Genomic DNA, 6,126 nt, shown 5'->3' with positions numbered 1-6,126 from the left:
CTGTAAGAATTGAAAGTGGTTTAAGTACTCCTCTCAACGCTAGCCCTGGACTTCTACCTGTTGAGCCTTCTTAAAGGAATATCATCCAAAAATGCAGGTAGGTAGGAATATCGCATGGGACTGTTTTCAGCTAAGCCACATTTTCGTTTTGCTGACCAGTTGGTTGTTCACATTATTGTTTACTTTTTTGATTAAAGGTTGCAATAGCATAATAGTGGTGTTGCAGTTACTATTGGACTACATGATTACTGTGAGTGTGTGACTGTGTGTGTTCATGACCAGCCCTCTCTTGACACTCAGGATCAGGGGAAGGAATCATGCAGTGGGTATTGGAACCAGACTTAAAGGAAATTTCTATGCCTCTTCTCTTGCCAGGTGTTTGCTGGATGGGCTTCCAAAGCATGGATTTAACTGGTGTCCCTAACTCAACAACATCCTGCCTTCTTTCCCCCCTAGGTTTCCACAGTGTAGGCTTTTGTGGGCCAGCTGCAGGAAAATGGTTTGTCTTCTCCTTTCATCTGTCACTGAGTTCCCAAATGCGGGACATGGAGAGCACATGCTGAAGGTCTGCAGAGAGCAGGCGGACTGCATGATGTCTGGTTCCTCTTCCTCATTTCCAGCTGCTAACCATTCTGTCCCCACGTTCACTGTGGACAGGACAATTGTCTGTCCTCACACAAAAGTTATTAATAATGTTGCATTATTAATTGACTTGTTTCCATCTGCCCTCCTTAGCACTTTCCAAAAGTGTAAAAGAACATAAGAGTGGGTCAGAGCAATGGTCCATCTAACCCAGTCTCCTGCATTTCGAGAGTGACCAATGCCTGATCTCTGAGTGACCCATCCCCTGTTGTCCACTCCCAGATTCTGGCAGTCAGAGGCTAGGGATACTCAAAGCATGGGGTTATAACCCTGACCATGTTCACTAACAGCTATTGACAGACCTATCCTCCTATCTCCCTTCCATATCCACAACCTGAGCCTCTTTCCAAGAACTAACCAGGGCTCTTACACTCAGTAAGGTCACTGGGGGGACATTGCTAGTTACCTCTCTCTATTCTGAAAACTGGCCATTTATTACTATCCTCTGTGTTCTGTCTTTTAACCCATTATTGATCCATGAGAGGGCTTTCCCTCTTATCTTTCCTTAAAAGCCTTCGATGAGAGACCTTGAAAGTCCAAGTACACTATATCCATTGGATCACTCTGACCCGCATGTTTATGGTTCCCCTCAGAGAATTCTAATTGATTGGTGAGGTATGATTTTTCTTAAAGTCATGTTGACTCTTACCCAATGAATCGTGTTAATCTCTGTCTGGAAATTCTGTTCCTTACTATAGTTGCAAACCAATTTGCCCAGGGAGGCTTCCTAGCCTGTTGTCAGCATCAACTCTGGAGCCTTTGTAAAAAGTACTTAAGTTACAGATATATAACTGCTGGAATTCCCAGAGCACTGTTAATCAACCATGGGAAGGAGATCCCTCATCATGAATGGGATAAGGCGTGTCCATCTCTCTCTCCTGGTGACCTACACTATGAAAAAAGTCAGATTTCCGGACCTAAAAATCAGTTCCTTAAAAGGTCAATTGAAGTCGTAGGTGCAAAGTTTCCTGGAGACCTCTATGGGAGCTGAATCAGATCAACAATACAGTCTCTCTTAGTCAAATTCCAGGAAAGCAGCCAGCCCTCTCTTCCTGGCGGGCCTAGATATTTGCTGTGTCACACATCTTCACAACATGGGCCGATCGGGAGGCGAAGTCCTGAATGGAAGTGCTGCTAGTTATCCAGTCAAAGAAACTACCTGCTCTATGTGGGGAAGCGCATACATCTGAGATCTTCATGACACCTTTGTGGTGTGACTATGTTGTACAGCATTGAGTGGAGCTGGTCATAGAGCAGCATAAAAAAAACAAGAAGATTGAGATGGAAATAGCGGAGCGAGAGACAGGGAAGAAGAGAAGGGGGAGTGAGCCTGTGTCAGCAGGTAATGTTTATGCAGACATGTTAGCTACAGTTTGTGGGACACACCTTTGATGGAGCTCACGTTTGGTCATTTCCAGTATGACGTCATTTCCTCACTGGGAAAATTAGGAGATCTAAATTTGCTAGGCATCAAGTTTTTCAGCTCTTCGGAAAATAATGTCTGTCAGTCTTTTCCAAGTTGACCCATGTAGATGGCTCCTTCCAAATAAGCAAAGCTCTGCAGGGGTGCAAGGATCTACCCATCCACATAGCCCTAATGGGGTCATGCCATGGAAGCAGGCAAAGACTGTCTTTTATTTCCATTGAGCTCATAGAGGACAGTCCATCAATGGCTGTTAGCCAGGATGGGTAGGAATAGTGCTGGGAGCCTCTGTTTGTCAGAAGCTGGGAATGGATAGCAGGGGAGGGATCACTTGGTGATATACCTGTTTTGTTCATTCCCTCTGGGGCACCTGGCATTGGCCACTGTCAGAAGACAGGACCCTGGGCTAGATGCACCTTTGGCCTGACACATTATGGACATTCTTACGTTGTCTTAAGTGAAAAATGAACAATAACTCTGCTGTCCCCTTAATGAGGAAATCTCTTCTGCTCCTTCATGAGAGAGAGGGAGTAATCAAAGATCCCTTGTTAAGTAAAGTGCTATAGGAAACCCAAACACAGTCCAGACAAAAATAAGAAAGTATCCCTTTTGAGGGATCAATCATTAATTTGCTGTATGGAAGGGCTAATGGCTCGTTGAAGCTGAAATGCAACCCTAAAGCTCCATCATTCCTTTCCACAGAGTAATAAGCAGAAAGCTGACCAGATGTAGCAGAAGAATGATCACCATGCAATGGGAGTGCTGTTTAATTTTTAAACAACATCTAGGGCAGGCCATCTTGTTTTGTTTCAGTCTTGCCAAAATCTAGGGTCATAATTCTATGGCCATGAACTTAAATTGCCAGATTTTTACAAGCGGAGCTCTGCAGTGGCATGTTAGTTTCAGTTTTGCAGGCTACGAAGCTTTCCTGTAGTTTAAAGGTTAACACATAAGAAACAAACCAACTGGCTTCTCATTGTTCTCTGTAAAGCATAAGGAAATGTCAGGTTTTCATGGACGTGCGCACAAGAGGCACAAACTGTGGATAAAACCTCCTGCAAAGTGCCACACTAAGTGCACTTGCCCAGTCATAGGTACCCCCAGCAGATGCTCCTTACTAATGTAGATTATATGTAGTATGCCCCAGCTACGAGCTGGAGGGGACTATGTATAGGGGAAAATTTTCTAATCTTTGAAAACCTCTTAATCTCTTTTTCATATTCTTTGTGACCATTAAAGACCTCACAGTTTTGTCTTCTACGTAGGAACTTGCTGGTGTTGCATCTTGGGCTGTGTCCAGACTCAGGGGTTTTTTCGGGAAAAGTAGCCTTTTTCCGAAAAAACTTCCCCTGCATCCAGACTCAAGCCGTGTTCTTTCGAAATTATTTTGAAAGAACGCGGCTTTTCTTTCAATGGCAGTAAACCTCATTTCACGAGGAAGAACACCTTCTTTCGAAAGTTCCTCTTTCGAAAGAAGGCGTTCTTCAATGTAAATAGGGCTTCCTCGAAAGAGAGCATCCAGACTCGCTGGGTGCTCTCTTTCGAAAAAGCGGATTGCTCTTTCGAAAGATCCGCCTGCAGTCTAGACGCGATCTTTCGAAAGAGGCTCTTTCGAAAGATGCTTTCGAAAGAGCCTCTTTCGAAAGAAGCCTGCAGTCTAGACATAGCCACGGTGAGGAAAGGAGGTGACTTTTGAAGGTTTGCTGTTTGAAAACGTGGGCCTCTTTAAGACAAAACATTAAGTCCTGTAAAGATCTGCTCTTGCTCAGCCCAGCAGTTTTGGGCTTGATGCAGGAATCATTCAACAGGATACTCTGGCCTGTGTAATGCAGGAGGTCAGAGGGAGCTGTCATTCTCCTGGTCCTGCCTGGCCACCCCCAATAAATCAATGAATCTATTACAGGTCAAATCTCTCTAGTTCAGCATACTCTGATCCAGCAACATCCATGGTTCAGCATGATTGCAGTTAGCTAGGTGTCAATTTATCATGGGTGTGGCCAAGGTTTTGTACAGCTGCCAGTCCTGGCTCTCACTGTACTGTGCTGTTGTTTAGCACTAATTTACCACTGAATGTCGTCTTAAGAGCCCAGTAAGCAGTGGAAGTGTTGGCAATGCTGCTTGACAATATTGACCTCCCCTCCAAATTCTCTGGTTCAGCACCAATTAGGTCCCGAGGGGGCCAGACTAGAGAGGTTCAACCTATGACTGTGAAATGATCATCAAGTATTAAAGGAGGGCAAAGACAAATGAAGATTTTGCTCCCTGGGCTCTGATTACAGACCTAATCAGAGATGGCTGCTCAAAATGCTGCAAACCATTTTGAATACAGTTGTGGATCAGATAGTTTTTGGTTTTAGCTTATAATTTTTTTCATAGGATCTCAGCTTCAGGCATTTTTGTCTGGCAGCAGTCATTCCAGTTCCTTGTTGGAGTTAAGAGTTTAGTAGGGGAGTGTTAGGTCTCCCACATCTTTGCCTGTGGATTGGCACCTTCTATGCAGTAGGGTTGCAGCTGCAGGTAACAGTCAAGCTCCTGTTAAGGCCATGTCTTCACTAAACAGAAGATCAACGCTGCTGTGATCAATCTTTCAGAGTACGATTTAGCGGGTCTGGTTAAGACTTGCTAAATCAAACTCAGAGGGCACCCCATGTTGGTGGCCAGTACTCTTTCTTCTGCAAGGAGTAAGGGAAGCTGATGTGAGTGTTTGCTCCTATCAGCCTCCCACTGTGGAGATGGCGGGGAAACTTGAAACAAGGTATGTTGACTCCAGCTATGTAATTAACTAGATGGAGTTGTGTATCTTGATTAGACCTTCCCTTTTTGTATAGACCTGGCCTAAGTGTTATAAGACGTACACAGGATTAGTTGTTGTCTAGGTGCAGGATGCTTTTAAATGTGCCACTTAGGCATATAAAGAAAAGATGTTCAGGATCTTAGTTTTAAAACAGCAACACCTTGGTGACTATTCACAGCAATCATCCTGTCTCCACATTCATTGTTGCCAGAACAGAGATTAACTTTGGGGTTATTTTGTTCTGTCCTCACAAAAATTATTAATAATGTTGCAGCACATGGCCACCATTTACTTGTTTACATCTGCCCTCCTTCACACCATTAGCCATTTCCAGACATTCTCTCTTCTTGGCTGTCCTCATGACCTTGTCCTGTGCTGTTTTTCTTCCATAATGTTGTTTGCACTGAGGAATAGTTTTTAAGAACATTAGTGATTAAATAGTTTGTAATTGGCACCAATTTGCCATTTGGAGAGTGTGAAAAATGAATGTAATGTACACTGTGGGTGTGTAAAAGGGATTCTGCTAGAAAACCAACTCAGTGGAGGGTATAAGTTAAAGCACTTGTGGTCTATGATATCTTACACATACAGTAAATATAATCTGATTCAAGCAATGTTACTTTGCACCTTGTTTACTGAACTATTTAGCCCATAACTAAAATCAGCAGTGAAACTGGCCCGGTGACTCGAAATTAGCTGGAATTACACAAGTGTATTTACATGCCTTTTGCTGATAAGGAAGCATCCTCCTGCCAAACTGAAGTTTTCCAGTGCATTCTGGTTTCTCAGACAACAAACCTGAGCTGTTACTTCTCAGTCCCAAGTATGATGTATAACACAGCACATAGTTCACCCATTAGAACTAAGGACATTATTTGAGTCTGAGCTACAGTCAGGCCAAAATGGTTTGATTAGCTCTGAGGTAAAGATGGATTGGAAGCAGGGATGGTTATCTAGATCCCCTTGCACCTGAGTGGCTTAGGACAGGTCTACCCTAAAGGGGAAGGTCAAATCAAAATGCACAATGTTAGCTACATTAATTACTTAGCTGGAGTCAACATTCCTTGATTTGAGTTTCCCTGGTGTCCCCACAGTGAGAGGCTGATGGGAGGAAACACTCCCATCGGCTTCCCTTACTACTCACAAGAGCAGGAGTACCTGCTGTTGATGAGGGCGCCTTCTGAGTTTGATTTAGCCGGTCTTAACTAGATGGGCTAAATCAAACTCCGGAAGATTGATCACAGCATCATTGAACGTTGCAGAGTGA

Source organism: Pelodiscus sinensis, chromosome 27 (assembly GCF_052426305.1).
Source record: "Pelodiscus sinensis isolate ZL-2025 chromosome 27, ASM5242630v1, whole genome shotgun sequence".
Taxonomy (NCBI): domain Eukaryota; kingdom Metazoa; phylum Chordata; order Testudines; family Trionychidae; genus Pelodiscus; species Pelodiscus sinensis.
This window is presented reverse-complemented; position numbering follows the sequence as displayed.